At 44.4% G+C, this 17,461-nt stretch overlaps 1 protein-coding gene across 1 annotated transcript in view; it reads right to left on the bottom strand.

Moving 5' to 3' along the window:
- Positions 1-17,461, bottom strand: part of LOC147442829 (heparanase-like protein 3) — a 77,096-nt gene that overhangs the window by 58,776 nt on the left and 859 nt on the right. The window lies entirely within an intron of this gene.

Here is a 17,461-nt window from a genome sequence, read left to right as displayed (position 1 = left end):
TGTCCGTGGACAAGCTACAGCATGATCAAGGTTCAGTCAGTCCAGTCAAGTCTAGATTAGAAGTGATCTGGCACTTTTGTGAGTCTATTCGTAGACCGTGCATGCCCAGCCACTTAGCATAGATGCATATCCTCTGGTTGCACACAGCATGATCATCAGTATTCCCATCAGAATCAGTTAGGGATTTTTCCAATGCATTTAGCCTATTTTCCCTATTTTTGACATTTTTTACTTATTATTTTTAAGTGACTTCCCAACAAAAGTAGGTAGGGCAATTTTGCTTAGTTTGTATATAAGCAAACTAGAGCTAGCACTATTTGGCAAGAGGCAGCAGGAGGACCTTGCTCAACAAGCAACTTCTCAGCAGAACCCATCAGGAGGACCTAGCGTTTCCTCATCAAGACCAAGCTAGCGTTTTCTGCAGCAGACAGCCATTGGCGTTTTTGTAGCAGATCATCTAGCGTTTGCAGAACTCCCAGATCAGCCTGGAGTTTTTGCAGACAACAGAATAGGCCTAGCGTTTTTGCAACTTGCAGCCCAGTCTGGTGATTTGCAGAACCTCGGCGACGAAAACACTATTTTCAACCCTAGCGTTTTTGCATCCGCCAGCAACCTCAGCGTTTTGCGGATCTATCGTGACATAATCAGCCCTAGGACCAGCGTTTTCAGTTTTCAGCAGTTAGACCTCGCAGATCGAGTCCCGAACCTCGCAGATTTCACTTTCCCGCAGCAGTTCCTCATCGCACAGTCAGTTTCCGCAAGGTCTATAGTTTCACCCCGGAAAACGCAGATTTCAACATCTGCGTTTTCAGCGCATCGTCGTCATCGACATAGTGTCAGAATTCAGCAGATAGAAGGTTAGCAGATTTCAGTCCATAGTGTTTTTGGACAGCAGTAGAAAGATTACAGATTTCAGCAATTAGGTCAACTTCGTCATCACCGTCGTCATCGTCGACATAGCCTAGACTTGCATCAGTCTCATGCATACCATTTGTACCAGATTGTGCAATCATAAGTAGACCACTCTCGCCGACGAGAGTGGGACCTTTGGAGGAGGCTTTTCAACGTCTCTGGTGTCGTATCTCTCTTCTCTCTCTATCTCTCAGTCTCATACACTTGCACGCACAATGTCCATTCACTTTGTTTGTGATCATAGCATTCTCTCATTAAGAACGGAAGGCTCTACCTTCCATAAGAACAAAAGGAACCTTGAGCACAGTTCGGAGCACTCATCTTGAGCAAAGCGCAAACAATCATTCTGTTGCACCTAATATTGGTATCAGAGCTTTGGCAGTGTTCTGTATCACTCAAGGAAAGAACCACAAGAACCACAAGATTTTTTTTTGCTTGTTGAGGTCGCACGAACCCAAGTTCACTTGGGCGTGTCAATTCCTAATCGTGTTTTTTGAAGAGTGACAGGAATCCCAAGAAAGAAGGGCTTGTCCAGCCTTCCCTTGTGTCTCTTTTCACTCATTGAGAGCGGACCGTGCACTTAGCGGCCGGCCAATCGACGTGAGGTGAGAAAAAGCAACCTTGGTGCGAGCGTAAGGCCGCCAAGGGGTGCGCCCGCGGAAAAGAGTAAAACTCGGGTGAAGAGAAGATCCTTTTCAAACGCGATTTGCAAGCGAAAGAAAACCTCAAGAACCCAAGAACCAAGACCCGCAAGAACCCAAGTTCCTCGTGAACTTAAGAACCCAAGACCACAAGAACCCACAAGAATCTACGACTTCAGAATGGTCATCACTCGAAGCGGAATGGATACTTCGCTTGGAGGTGATGAGCATGAGAGAGGCGAAGAAGAATTTTCCCCACCAGGAGGTTTTTCTGACCCTTCCTCGTCTACATCAAGGATGCACTAGCTCCTATGGAGGCTTTAAACCAGATGTTTCTGGAAAGGAAGTTAGAACGCGAAGCAAGAAATGCAGAAAGAATGGTAGAATTTGATCGTGAATGCAAAGAAAGAAAAGCAGAAATGGAACGCAGATACACAGAAAGAAAAGCAAAAATGAATCACAGACACGCAGAAGACAAAGCAGAAAGAAAAGCAATACAAGAACAAAGCGCCGACAAAACAAAGAGTTCTGACGACTCTATTCTCAAGTTCAGGCACAGATGCAAGAGATTTGGAGAAAGGAGACTCTCTCAGTCTCTTCTTCTCCAAAGCATGACACACAGGATTTGGATGACAAAGATAAGCATGATGATTTGAATGATATTGCTAAGCATGATGATTTGGATGCCAATGACAAGCATGATAGTTTGCATGATCAAGATGTGATTTCTCACAAGCATGATGAGTTGCCTGAAGATGATGTGATTGTGCACAAGGATGATGTGTTAGTGGATGCTTTTTCTAGCAAAGCTAACCTCGTTGTAGATTCGATCAATCACAAAGAACCGATCTTGGCTTTCCACTCGAGGTCCAAAGAACCCCCACAGGACGATTCGATCATTCAGGAAGAACAGATCTTGGCTCTTGAGCCTAAGTCGAAGTATTATGTGTTTGCATGATTGATACGCACGCATTGTTCGAATGTTTCATTCATGATCATTTCCTGTATTTTAGTCACCATCGTTATGTGATCCCTTTTCCTAGGCATAACATATTGTATGTTGAGCACGTTTCTCTCATGGATGAGCACGAGTGTATGCGGATTTTTTATGAAAAGCTGAAAAGTATGTATGTAAGGAAGTCACATTCCATGTCTCTTCCTTGGCATGACACATTCGTAGAGCGAGCACATGAACGTATGAGCACCAAGCATGGGCATTTCCGTTGTGATTTGCCACAGTTGATTGCTCTAGATCATAAGAGAAAGATTCGATCTCATTGTTTGCATGTGCTTGATGAACGGGTTGTCACTCCATCTCTATGTTCATCTACATTGCATGCACATTCTTTTAGGAAGCAAGGATTTTTTCCCTTCACTTTACATGGAATGGGTATGTTCATGGTTTTGTGTTGGAGATGGTTTCACGAATTTTCAGCCATGGAGATTCTTGAAGAAGAAAGAAGCATGACTCTCGACGAAGTTGAAGCATCGAAGGAGCGAGAAAAGACTTTGTGTCGCTTTCGGCGCGGCCCAAAGAAGCAAGCGTTGCAGACCTTTATGAAGTTCAAGTACCGCATGACCCACACATCAGAGTATGAAACTAATTTGACTATTTTGTTTCTAATTTCTATTTTCTAAAATTAGGACTTTAATAAGAAATGTGCACAAGTTAACTAATAAGTTAAGGAATCACAGATCTGTAAGAAAAGCCATCAGGAAACAGACAACTCTGGTGTGTCATACGATGGGTGACAAGAAGCACAGTGAAGGAGTTGGAGTTCGGTGGGAGAAGACCAGGTAATGGTGGTCCCTGATGAGTCACAAGATGGGTGACAGGTTCATCAGTAAGCGGACACACTAAGGGTCTGAGGAGGAATTCCGAACTGGTAAGATGAACTACGCGTAAGAACGCAAGCACCTGGATAAAGATGGGTTTTAAGAAGCTTTGGTAAAAAGCAAGACAAGAAGCGGATGTTTGTCCACGACAGAATGCTTGAGCTTGTATCCGGGGACGCCTAGAAGGAATAAGTGCAAGCATTGGAATGAGTTTATAAGGTTTATGTGAGTTCACATTGACCGGCCAGTCAGTTTTTAACCAATTTTTAATAAGTTTTTAAAGTGACCGGCCGTCCACTTAATAAGTGGGTTGCCAAGTATAAAAATGGTCCAAGACAACTCTATTAATGCAGGGATCAGCCAGCGCCTCCTAAAAAGTAGGCCTGGAAACCAGATAGCGACCCCTATACCTGCCGGCCTGCAGAACCTACAAAAAGCAGCCAACGCTAGCAGATTTCAGCAATTGGAGATTGTAGAAGCACCCTCACGCTGCCTTGCTGCTCGCGTGAAGAGATCTCGTCGCCAGAATTCAGTTGCAAGAGGATTTCCCGCACTCCTACCCTGCTGTCCTGCAATTTCAGCAAGCTTTCATCGCGAAGAACGAGTTCCGGAAGAAATCTATCGCGACAGAAACTCTCCCCCACGTCTGAGAGGTGATAGGTAACGATTTTCAGCTTTGTTTATGATGAAGTCCTTGTGTTTGGATGATGCAGGAGTGATGACCGAGTTCCCAGCAAGGTAACTAAATTGATGACGGAGTTCCCAACAAGGGAAGTGAACTGATGCCTGAGTACCCGGCAAGGAACCATGAGTAAGGATCTTGTCTCCTGAGTTCTCGGAAGGGAAAGTGATGAATTCCCGCAAGGGATAGTGATGAGTTCCCGCAAGGGAAAGTGATGAGTTCCCGATAAGGGGAGGAATAAGACCATCGAGTATGATGATGATGAACGGAGGGGATTTCTCCGGTTCATGTGCTTGTATACGAACTTCTCCCTGAAATAAAGATACTCTCTTTATAGGGGGGAGGACCAGCCCATCTTCTGGTCCCCAATACTGTCAATTCTCTCTCTCTCTCTCTCTCTCTCTCTCTCTCTCTCTCTCTCTCTCTCTCTCTCTCTCTCTCTCCTCGTCATGATGAACTGTCTCTCTTAAATTCCGATGATATTTATCTGAGTGAGCAAATACGCTTCCGTTTTTGTGACAGTGGTATCAGAGCTCAGCTTCCTCTCTTTTCTTAAAGAAGGACGATTCTGAGAAGGAACTAGGAAGACGATGACGAGTCAAGGGAAGAACTGTTGAAGAAGACTTCAACTAGTGCAAGCTCAGCTTGTGGAATTGCAGCAAGTTCTCACGCTGCCAGATGTCCAGAAATTTTTAATTTTTATTTTGGAAACCCACAAGAGAAGGATGCGGAAAAGCATCAAGAAAACTCTGCCGGTGGAAATAACCAGCAGGAAGAAAACGCTGAGGGTAAAACTCAACGAGAGGAGAATGAGGAAAAAGGTGCTGTTAAGCGCAAGGGATCTTTGGATCGAAACAAAGGGCCTGCTGAAAACAGAGCCGAAAAAAAAAGAAAAAAAGAACTCTCTTGGTTGAATGAGAGCAAGGAGCAATGAATACAAAGATTCAGGGAATCCGCCGAGAAGGCGATCCGAGATGACCCTGGTCAGCCCTAGAAGCCAGAGGGTATTGCCACACGAGAGTTCTATCTCTCAAAGTTCCCGGAAGGGGAAGGAACGAGAAAAGTACGAGAGTTTTATCTCTCAAGTTTCCAGAAGAGGAAAGGAACGGAGCGCTTTGTCTCTCAAGTTCCCGAACAGGTAAGGAACAAGAAAGGAGAGATCTGTCTTTCAAGTGCCCGGAAGGGGAAGAAAGAACGAGAGCTCCATCTCTCAAGTTCCCAAAAGGGGAAAGGAAAACGAAAGAAACTGAGACTTTGTGTTGATGCCAGGGATTGGCAATTTCCAGCTGAGGAACCCCCTAAGGTTGACGAAATGGAAGAGATACTCAATGGAAGAATTAGAGGTATACGTACAGCCCTACAGTTGAGGACAACTGTTTAGAAGCCAGAGGGATGAAACTAATTTGACTATTTTGTTTCTAATTTCTATTTTCTAAAATTAGGACTTTAATAAGAAATGTGCACAAGTTAACTAATAAGTTAAGGAATCACAGATCTGTAAGAAAAGCCATTAGGAAACAGACAACTCTGGTGTGTCATACGATGGGTGACAAGAAGCACAGTGAAGGAGTTGGCCTGTTAGTTCGGTGGGAGAAGACCAGGTAATGGTGGTCCCTGATGAGTCACAAGATGGATGACAGGTTCATCAGTAAGGGGACACACTAAGGGTCTGAGGAGGAATTCCGAACTGGTAAGATGAACTACGCGTAAGAACGCAAGCACATGGATAAAGATGGGTTCTAAGAAGCTTTGGTAAAAAGCAAGACAAGAAGCGGATGTTTGTCCGCGAGAGAATTCTTGAGCTCGAACACGGGGACGCCTGGAAGGAATAAGTGCAAGCATTGGAATGAGTTTATAAGGTTTATGTGACTTCACACTGACCGGCCAGTCAGTTTTTAACCAATTTTTAATAAGTTTTTAAAGTGACCGGCCATCCACTTAATAAGTGGGCAGCCAAGTATAAAACTGGTCCAAGACAACTCTATTAATGCAGGGATCAGCCAGCGCCTCCTAAAAAGCAGGCCTAGAAAGCAGAAAGCGACCCCTATACCTGCCAGCCTGCAGAACCTACAAAAAGCAGCCAACGCTAGCAGATTTCAGCAATTGGAGATTGCAGAAGCACCCTCACGCTGCCTTGCTGCTCGCGTGAAGAGATCTCGTCGCCAGAATTCAGTTGCAAGAGGATTTCCCGCACTCCTACCCTGCTATCCTGCAATTTCAGCAAGCTTTCATCGCGAAGGACGAGTTCCGGAAGAAATCTATCGCGACAGAAACTCTCCTCCACGTCCGAGAGGTGATAGGTAACGATTTTCAGCTTTGTTTATGATGAAGTCCTTGTGTTTGGATGATGCAGGAGTGATGACCGAGTTCCCAGCAAGGTAAGTAAATTGATGACGGAGTTCCCAACAAGGGAAGTGAACTGATGCCTGAGTACCCGGCAAGGAACCATGAGTAAGGAGCTTGTCTCCTGAGTTCTCGGAAGGGAAAGTGATGAATTCCCGCAAGGGATGGTGATGAGTTCCCGCAAGGGAAAGTGATGAGTTCCCGGTAAGGGGAGGAATAAGACCATCGAGTATGATGATGATGAACGGAGGGGATTTCTCCGGTTCATGTGCTTGTATACGAACTTCTCCCTGAAATAAAGATACTCTCTTTATAGGGGGGAGGACCAGCCCATCTTCTGGTCCCCAATACTGTGTCAATTCTCTCTCTCTCTCTCTCTCTCTCTCTCTCTCTCTCTCTCTCTCTCTCTCTCTCTCTCTCTCTCTCTCTCTCTCTGTCTCTCTCTCGTCATGATGAACTGTCTCTCTTAAATTCCGATGATATTTATCTGAGTGAGCAGATACGCTTCCGTTTTTGTGACAGTGGTATCAGAGCTCAGCTTCCTCTCTTTTCTTAAAGAAGGACGATTCTGAGAAGGAACTAGGAAGACGATGACGAGTCAAGGGAAGAACCGTTGAAGAAGACTTCAACTAGTGCAAGCTCAACTTGTGGAATTGCAGCAAGTTCTCACGCTGCCAGATGTCCAGAAATTTTTAATTTTTATTTTGGAAACCCACAAGCGAAGGATGCGGAAAAGCATCAAGAAAACTCTGCCGGTGGAAATAACCAGCAGGAAGAAAACGCTGAGGGTAAAACTCAACGAGAGGAGAATGAGGAAAAAGGTGCTGTTAAGCGCAAGGGATCTTTGGATCGAAACAAAGGGCCTGCTGAAAACAGAGCCGAAAAAAAAAGAAAAAAAGAACTCTCTTGGTTGAATGAGAGCAAGGAGCAATGAATACAAAGATTCAGGGAATCCGCCGAGAAGGCGATCCGAGATGACCCTGGTCAGCCCTAGAAGCCAGAGGGTATTGCCACACGAGAGTTCTATCTCTCAAAGTTCCCGGAAGGGGAAGGAACGAGAAAAGTACGAGAGTTTTATCTCTCAAGTTTCCAGAAGAGGAAAGGAACGGAGCGCTTTGTCTCTCAAGTTCCCGGACAGGGAAGGAACAAGAAAGGAGAGATCTTTCTTTCAAGTGCCCGGAAGGGGAAGAAAGAACGAGAGCTCCATCTCTCAAGTTCCCAAAAGGGGAAAGGAAAACGAAAGAAACTGAGACTTTGTGTTGATGCCAGGGATTGGCAATTTCCAGCTGAGGAACCCCCTAAGGTTGACGAAATGGAAGAGATACTCAATGGAAGAATTAGAGGTATACGTACATCCCTACAGTTGAGGACAACTGTTTAGAAGCCAGAGGGATGAAACTAATTTGACTATTTTGTTTCTAATTTCTATTTTCTAAAATTAGGACTTTAATAAGAAATGTGCACAAGTTAACTAATAAGTTAAGGAATCACAGATCTGTAAGAAAAGCCATTAGGAAACAGACAACTCTGGTGTGTCATACGATGGGTGACAAGAAGCACAGTGAAGGAGTTGGCCTGTTAGTTCGGTGGGAGAAGACCAGGTAATGGTGGTCCTTGATGAATCACAAGATGGGTGACAGGTTCATCGGTAAGGGGACACACTAAGGGTCTGAGGAGGAATTCCGAACAAGTAAGATGAACTACGCGTAAGAACGCAAGCACATGGATAAAGATGGGTTCTAAGAAGCTTTGGTAAAAAGCAAGACAAGAAGCGGATGTTTGTCCGCGAGAGAATTCTTGAGCTCTTACCCGGGGACGCTTGGAAGGAATAAGTGCAAGCATTGGAATGAGTTTATAAGGTTTATGTGAGTTCACACTGACCGGCCAGTCAGTTTTTAACCAATTTTTAATAAGTTTTTAAAGTGACCGGCCGCCCACTTAATAAGTGGGCAGCCAAGTATAAAACTGGTCCAAGACAACTCTATTAATGCAGGGATCAGCCAGCGCCTCCTAAAAAGGAGGCCTGGAAAGCAGATAGCGACTCCTATACCTGCCAGCCTGCAAAACCTACAAAAAGCAGCCAACGCTAGCAGATTTCAGCAATTGGAGATTGTAGAAGCACCCTCACGCTGCCCTGCTGCTCGCGTGAAGAGATCTCGTCGCCAGAATTCAGTTGCAAGAGGATTTCCCGCACTCCTACCCTGCTGTCCTGCAATTTCAGCAAGCTTTCATCGCGAAGAACGAGTTCCGGAAGAAATCTATCACGACAGAAACTCTCCTCCACGTCCGAGAGGTGATAGGTAACGATTTTCAGCTTTGTTTATGATGAAGTCCTTGTGTTTGGATGATGCAGGAGTGATGACCGAGTTCCCAGCAAGGTAAGTAAATTGATGACGGAGTTCCCAACAAGGGAAGTGAACTGATGCCTGAGTACCCGGCAAGGAACCATGAGTAAGGAGCTTGTCTCCTGAGTTCTCGGAAGGGAAAGTGATGAATTCCCGCAAGGGATAGTGATGAGTTCCCGCAAGGGAAAGTGATGAGTTCCCGGTAAGGGGAGGAATAAGACCATCGAGTATGATGATGATGAACGGAGGGGATTTCTCCTGTTCATGTGCTTGTATACGAACTTCTCCCTGAAATAAAGATACTCTCTTTATAGGGGGGAGGACCAGCCCATCTTCTGGTCCCCAATACTGTGTCAATTCTCTCTCTCTCTCTCTCTCTCTCTCTCTCTCTCTCTCTCTCTCTCTCTCTCTCTCTCTCTCTCTCTCTCTCGTCATGATGAACTGTCTCTCTTAAATTCCGATGATATTTATCTGAGTGAGCAGATACGCTTCCGTTTTTGTGACAGAGTAGGCCGGCGAAGAGTCCCTTCCAGGATTCCGAATGCTATTGGCGATCTCCCTCGACGCCATACAGTTCAGTACCAGTACCTCACTCTGAAAAGGAGGGGATGTCACGTGACACATCCAACCCTATGTTTCTGTAGACAAGCTACAACATGATCAGGATTCAGTCAGTCTAGTCAAGTCTAGATTAGAAGTGATCTGGCACTTTTGTGAGTCTATTCGTAGACCGTGCATGCCCAGTCACTTAGCATAGATGCATTTTCTCTGGTTGCACACAGCATGATCATCAGTATTCCCATCAGAATCCATTAGAATCAGTTAGGAGATTTTTCCAGTGCATTTAGCCTATTTTCCCTATTTTTGACATTTTTCACTTATTATTTTTAAGTAACTTCCCAACAAAAGTAGGTAGGGCAATTTTGCTAAGTTTGTATATAAGAAAACTAGAGCTAGCACTATTTGGCAGAAGAGGCAGCAGGAGCACCTTGCTCAACACGCAACTTCTTAGCAAAACCCATCAAGAGAACCTAGCGTTTCCTCATCAAGACCAAGCTAACGTTTTCTACAGCAGACATCCCTTGGCGTTTTTGCAGCAGATCATCTAGCATTTGCAGAACTCCCAGATCAGCCTGGCGTTTTTGTAGACAAAAGAACAGGCCTAGCGTTTTTGCAACTTGCAGCCCAGTCTGGCGATTTGCAGAACCTCGGCGACAGAAACACTATTTTCAGCCCTAGAGTTTTTGCATCTGCCAGCAACCTCAGGGTTTTGCAGATCTATCGCGACAGAATCAGCCCTAGGACCAGCGTTTTCAGCAGTTAGACATCGCAGATCAAGTCCCGAACCGCGCAGATCTCACTTTCCCGCAGCAGTTCCTCACCGCACGGTCAGTTCAAGTACCGCACGACCCACACATCAGAGTGGGCCGGCGAAGAGTCCCTTCCAAGATTCTGGATACTATTGGCGATCTCCCTCGAAGCCATACAGTTCGGTACCAGTACCTCACTTTGAGAAGGAGGGAATGTCACGTGACACATCCAACCCTATGTGTCCGTGGACAAGCTACAACATGATCAGGGTTCAGTCAGTCTAGTCAAGTCTAGATTAGAAGTGATCTGGCACTTTTGTGAGTCTATTCGTAGACCGTGCATGCCCAGTCACTTAGCATAGATGCATTTTCTCTGGTTGCACATAGCATGATCATCAGTATTCCCATCAGAATCCATTAGAATCAGTTAGGGGATTTTTCCAGTGCATTTAGCCTATTTTCCCTATTTTTGATATTTTTCACTTATTATTTTTAAGTGACTTCCCAACAAAAGTAGGTAGGGCAATTTTGCTAAGTTTGTATATAAGCAAACTAGAGCGAGCACTATTTGGCAGAAGAGGCAGCAGGAGCACCTTGCTCAACACGCAACTTCTCAGCAAAACCCATCAAGAGGACCTAGCGTTTCCTCATCAAGACCAAGCTAGCGTTTTCTGCAGCAGACAGCCCTTGGCGTTTTTGCAGCAAATCATCTAGCGTTTGCAGAACTCCCAGATCAGCCTGGCGTTTTTTGTAGACAACAGAACAGGCCTAGCGTTTTTGCAACTTGCAGCCCAGTATGGTGATTTGCAGAACCTCGGCGACAGAAACACTATTTTCAGCCCTAGCGTTTTTGCATCTACCAGCAACCTCAGCGTTTTGCGGATCTATCGCGACAGAATCAATCCTAGGACCAGCGTTTTCCGCAGTTAGACATCGCAGATCAAGTCCCAAACCGCGCAGATCTCACTTTCCCGCAGCAGTTCCTCACCGCACGGTCAGTTTCCGCAAGGTTTACAGTTTCAGCCCGGAAAACACAAATTTCAGCATCTGTGTTTTCAGCGCATCGTCGTCATCGACATCGTCACCGACATAGAGTCACAATTCAGCAGATAGAAGGTTAGCAGATTTCAACCCATAGCATTTGTGTACAGCAGTAGAAAGATTGCAGATTTCAGCAATTAGGTCGACTTCGTCATTATCGTCGACATAGCCTAGACTTGCATCAGTCTCATGCATACCATTTGTACCAGATTGTGCAATCATAAGTAGACCACTCTCGTCGACGAAAGTGGGGCCTTCGGAGGAGGCTTTTCAACGTCTCTGGTGTTGTATCTCTCCTCTCTCTATCTCTCAGTCTCATACACTTACACGCACAATGTCCATTCACTTTGTTTGTGATCATAGCATTCTCTCACTAAGAACGGAAGGCTCTACCTTCCATAAGAACAAAAGGAACCTTGAGCATAGTTCGGAGCACTCATCTTGAGCAAAGCGCAAACAATCATTCTACTGCACCTAACAGTAGGTGATCAACAATCAAGATACCTACCCTCCCTACCTTTCCCTCGGATCGGCAATGGAATGGCAATAACTATGCCATTTAAAATTGGCGGTCATCGATTCTTATGAGCTTGAAGGCTTTGTTATTATGAGCAACTTTCAAAAGCCAAAGGATCCTGCGGGAGCGAAGTTATGGGAGCACGTCAATGCTCGAATCCGGTCTTTCATAATCCTTAACAGTACACCATCAGTCATCAACCACATCTGATTGATGAAGGATGCAAAGTTGATTTGGGATTGGCTTTCTTCACTTTTATGATTGAGTTTCTCCAATGACTTGGATAGACTTAGAGGTGCAGTTGCGGACCTCGGACACGAAGAACTCATCCATGAGGGATCACATCAACAAGATGCAGGAGCTTCAATAGGAGATACTTCATATGGGAAAGCTTATCAATTCAGAGGACATGGCCATCCAACTTTTCACTCAATTACCTCCTTGGTACACCAATCTCTACTCTTCATTGATTACTAGTGGCCAGCTGAATACTATTTCTTCGGACAAGATTGTTCCAATGGTGTTGGACTGGAGAAGCGGTTCAATACAGGGAAGAAGTCAAGCTCCGAAGCCTTGACCGGTTCTTCCAACAACAAGCAGAAGGGTAAGAATAAAAGCAACAACAAAGAAAAGAAGAGTGATGTCGAAAAGGACGCCTTGAAGACGGATCGGCATTGCTATCATTGTGGGGAAAAGGGCCATTATTGGTGGAAGTGTCCAAAGCGAGTTGGAGCTCCAACATCTTCCACGACGGTGGTGCAATCATCAGCCTTTTGATCATTTGGAGATTGTATCCTCAAAGGACTCTCTAGGGACATCGGAGATTATGACGGCTCTTGCGGTTTAAGATGGTCATGATTGGATTCTGAATAGCAGTCCCTCATGGCACACGACACCTTCAAAGAACATTGTGGTACTTTTTTCATTGGCGACAAATCTAAAATTCCTCTTCACAGCAAGGGACCTATAGAGTTGATTCCTCGCAGCAGAGGGGATATGCATACCTCCAAGGTACTTTATGCTTCAAAGCTTGGATTTCATCTTATGTCTATGCAGAAGGGGTGCCAGCTAGGAATGGAGGTGATTTTACAGAAGATGCAGTGTCTATTTGGGATCGAGACTCCGGCAAGCAAGCGAGACGGGGCTCAATGGGAGAATGGATAATATAAGCTCCATGCTCTTTCTTCAGCAATTAGGATACCTACAAATGATCTTCGGTATTAAAGAATTGGTCATTTGAACAATGATGCTCTTTGGCTTTCTTTTTGTGAGCAGATGCTTACAGGCTTACCAGATGTTGGGAGTAAGCATGGGAAATTCATTACTTGCATTCGTGGGAAGCAACATCAAGATATTGGGGGTAGTCATGTGACTGTACATGAGGCTGAGTTGGCTGCTTGACAGTTAGCTGAGTTGGCTGTACATGTCGAGCTATTGCCGCTTTCGAGTTGATTCTTTGTGGACCTATGCACACTCCTTCCCTTGGCAAAGCTCTCTATTTCATGTTGTTGGTGGACAATTTTAGCCGCTCTACTTGGTATATTTTCTACATCACAAGTTAGGAGGCATTTGGCTTGTGTGTGTGTCTCTATGTGTGTGAGTGAGCGAGAGTGAGAGGAGGATATCCTTGTCATGCAAGTTGATATTGAAAAGGCTTTTGACACTGTGAAGTGGGACTTCATTGTTGTTATGATGCGGTGTCTTGGGTCCACAGTTTGATCTAGTCCCGTTATACTTTCAAGGAAAGAATTCCACAATCTACCATGCGGTAGAGGAACAATTCAACTTTTCAAGTTGACTCTCATCATTCTGCACACGGTTAACTATGTTGATTACTATTACCTGCTAGTCGAGTAGTTTCTACAAAGGGTCTTACCAAAGGGTTTGAGTATGTAGATCCTAATCGAAGGCCCTAAGTTAGCGAATATCGTTTATTTCTTGTATGCTTGCATTACCTCTTCGGGGATCCCTGAAGGTGAACTGGCGGCCTCTTGGTTGCTCTCTGAGGCAGGGTTGCCTTCTTAGTGCATTGTTGTATGCTATTGTCACTCATCCCTTGTTATAAATCTTGATCATTTGATTGTCTTCATGGCCTGCACTTACCCTCAAGGTCAGAACTTTATAGGGCGGGTTTATGCGGATGACTCATTGTTTATGTCTCACAATCATCAATCTGATGTTTGAGCATTAATGGATGCATTGGAGTCAATTTCTGCAAATCGAAGCTTCTCCCGCTTAATCCCTATGACTAGCACAATTTGTTGTAGAAAGGTCCTCTGAATGTGCCTGTCAAGCATTTGGGGTATCCAATTGGATGGAATGTCACTCGCTCAAAAAGTGACTCGGGTTATGCAACGCTTGAATGTCAAATTGCATTACTTGAAGTTATCCACATGGCCATTGCATGTTCACCTACAAATCGTTCAAAGTGTCTTGATGGCTTATATTTAGTATGCATTATCGCCAGCTTTGGAGAGAGCTTCAACACATGCTGATTGACTTTTTATATGTTCCACCTTTGGCTGATGGTTGTCGCATGTGTGATTGGAATTGCCGGGACACACTTTTTGAGGCCATTTTTGCAAGCAAGTTTATGCTCTCCTTTTACCGCAGCCTTGGCTTGCTAACCATTGTAATGCCCTATGGTCCATGCACAAGTCTGATACTTGGTGGAGGAAGCCTCTCTCTCCCCTCTGGAAAGTTACTTGCCTTTGAAAGAATCCTTTGGCGATGCTTGCTTGGAGTCCTCCCGGTGAGGAATGCACATTATATCCGCTCTTCTCGTTGTGTGAGAGTAAGCCACATGCTATGGAATTGCTGCTTTACTAGAGCTTTTCTTCGCCGTATATCGACACGTATGCAGCTCTGTCTTCCCTCTATGGTCTTCCACAGATGGTTTTGAGCGTTTGGCATTCTCTTGCCTTGCCTGCCGCAATTTGCAATCTTCTTCATGTGGGTCAGATATTGGGCCTACTAGACCCTGTGGCGCCAACGTAATGGATGTATGTTCCACTGTTTTGATGCTGATCCTTTTCCTTTCTTCAAGCTCTCTCTTAGACAATCCTTACGTTTTGCCATGGAAGTTGGTTACATCACTCTAGAGATACATCAGCTTTCCTACGAATGCTTTTAGCCCTTTCTCACAGTCGACCACTTGAGTGTTCTTTAAGTTGTATCTGACCTTTTCCATGGGTTTTCCTCAAGTATGTGCTACACATTTCCAAAAAGAAAATAAAAAGGTATCTTCTGCGATGCTGACGGGGAGCTCGATAAAAAAACAACAGTAAATGTTGCTTCGCCATCATATCTCTCTCTCTCTCTCTCTCATGCCGCAGGTACAAACCAAGCAGCTACCAAGCTTCTTCTCTCCCAGAGTGCGCACACAAAGGTGAGGGAAGCAGTGGAGGGGATGAGCTGCCTCCATCTCTCTCTCTTCCATATCGAAAACCTGTCCAGGAGCGCTGCTTCTCTCTCTATGAAAAAGGAAGGAGCGGTGGAGGCAGCTCTCTCTCTCTCTCTCTCTCTCTCTCTCTCTCTCTCTCTCTCAACGCGAAATGATCATAAGCGCCCACATTGCTATGTCATCCTTCGGGGGGGGGGGGGGGGGGGTTAGCTCGAGGTCGGCATCTTTGCGCAGGTGTAGAGAGGCGAGCAGAGGGCAGATAGGGGAAAGCGACGAGCAATTGGTGCCTTCAAAAGAATCGTTTAGCTAATGTATTTTATTTTAGATCCATAGATTTTTTTAAAAAAATTTAAGTGTGTGTGTGTGTGAGAGAGAGAGAGAGAGAGAGAGAGAGACAGACAGACAGACAGTGCCAAGCAGCCGGTAATGTGTGTACCAGGTTGAAGAGGGAGGCGTGATCACAGGCCCAGCTGCATGTGTCGTAGTCGACGTGTTAGTAAAGGTGCCACCGCACCAAAGAATCCCGAGTTGATGGGCGACACTCCTTTCTATCTAGGTCCGGTACTTCATCAATTGCATAGCTTCTCTCCTCGCAACAATGTTACTCCAGACTCCAGAGAAGGAGTGTTGAATTCAAGACATGTTATCAATAGGGAAACGGCATAACCAATCCACAACACTTAGGTGATAGAAAAGTTATACCATTTTCCTCTTTTTATTAGCATGCGCACACACACACACACGAGAAGAGGAAAGAGAGAGAGAGAGAGGGAGAGCCCAGGGAGGAGGAACCTGTTTTCTTTCTTTCCAATTACCAAAATGCCCCTCTAATTTGTGGAAATTCCCAAAATACCCCTCAAATTTTAAAAATTACAAAAATACCCTTGTAATTGTGGGATTGTTATAATTTTTTTAATCTGTATTCCGATAATTAAGATCCATAATTGAGTGCTTATCATGTAATTTGTCACAAATTACCTCTCAAAAAAGGACAATTATGTCTAAAAATAATGAAGCGATTCATTTTCAAAACCTATGTAACCAACTCAAATTCTAGTTTTAGATCTTGTATTCATAGACAATAATGTCTATAAGTCTTCTTATGAAAAGCTACAAAGTTTCTTATCTTTCAAGAAATTTAATCTCATGACCACGGTCCGGTATTTTGGGAATTTTGGAAATTTATAATAAAATATTGGGGGTGTTTTGGGAATTTTTGAAATTTGAAGGGTATTTTGTTAATTTTTCCTTCTTTTTTTTTTGGGGGGGAGGGGGACCTTGATCTCTTAAGTGACACGGTGATGGTGGGAGGGGATGAAGGGGAGGCATCCTTTTGGCAACGATGGAGAAGATCAAGGCCAACAATTTGTCACCTCGAATTTACAAAATGTCCCTCTGAAACCCACCTTTACTATACTCTTGACTTCCATATATTTCAAAAAGCACGCATGGGTGAAGTGGTTAGGGCACACTGGGCTCCCAAGGGTGGCGTCCGAAGTTTGAGTCTTGAGGATGGGGAAGGGGGTGCTCATGACCCAAATTTGCAACTTCAACCCATTTTGAAAAAAGTGCATTGGATGGCTCTCACGCTCTCAACCGTTGATCCCCTCCCCCCATGCTTATACATGTTTGGACGGGGGACTTAGAGAAAGGATTTTTCATGTCGCAAGAACAATCCCAAGAGACCTCGAAGATCTATCCAATCGATTTTGAACTCAAGACCTCAAATTAGTATGAGAGAGAGGGAGAATTTTTACTAATTACTAATGAATATGAAAGCGTTTTGAAATTATAGTGAGAAGTTTAGATGTAAGGCTCTGTATATATACTTCTAAGGCACCCACAAAGTTGGATATATGCTTTCTCAAGAACTTTTAAGATAATTTTTTTTCCAATAATTGGCAAAGTTGAAAGCCTCACAATAATGGTCAGCTTGCAAAGGTGCCACCATGGGAGGGTGATATGAGTTGAGAACGGTGAGGGGTGCCATGTTCTTGTTGAATCCATTCTAAAAATTTCGCTTTAGAGGCAACCTATCAACCTTGACTATTATAGTCATCTTAAACTAATAAATAATACAGCCCTAATGCCACAAGGCTTAGAACCAAGCATGTTCGCTTTTTGGCCAAGTGTTGGCTTTACTAGTGGACAAGGGAAGAACTTCAAAATTGGCTTTGCTATTTGGAGATGATATCAATTGACACCTTGTCTTTGCCAAGGGTTGAAGCTATTCAGATTCTCTCTCTCTCTCTCTCTCTCTCTCTCTCTCTATATATATATATATATATATATATACACATACTGGTTCTCATGTTTCCCTCTTGAGTAGTAGGTCTTGAAATCTATAAAGTTTTGTTGGAATGCTCCTACAACGTCTTCTTCTTCTTCTCTCTGTGTGCACGATAGATAAATATCGGGTTGCTAGCCACGC

This window comes from Adiantum capillus-veneris, chromosome 14 (genome assembly GCF_014529385.1).
Source record: "Adiantum capillus-veneris isolate H3 chromosome 14, ASM1452938v2, whole genome shotgun sequence".
NCBI classification, from domain to species: Eukaryota; Viridiplantae; Streptophyta; class Polypodiopsida; order Polypodiales; family Pteridaceae; genus Adiantum; species Adiantum capillus-veneris.
Note: the sequence above shows the minus strand (reverse complement) of the source record. Positions and strands in the feature narration are given on the sequence as shown.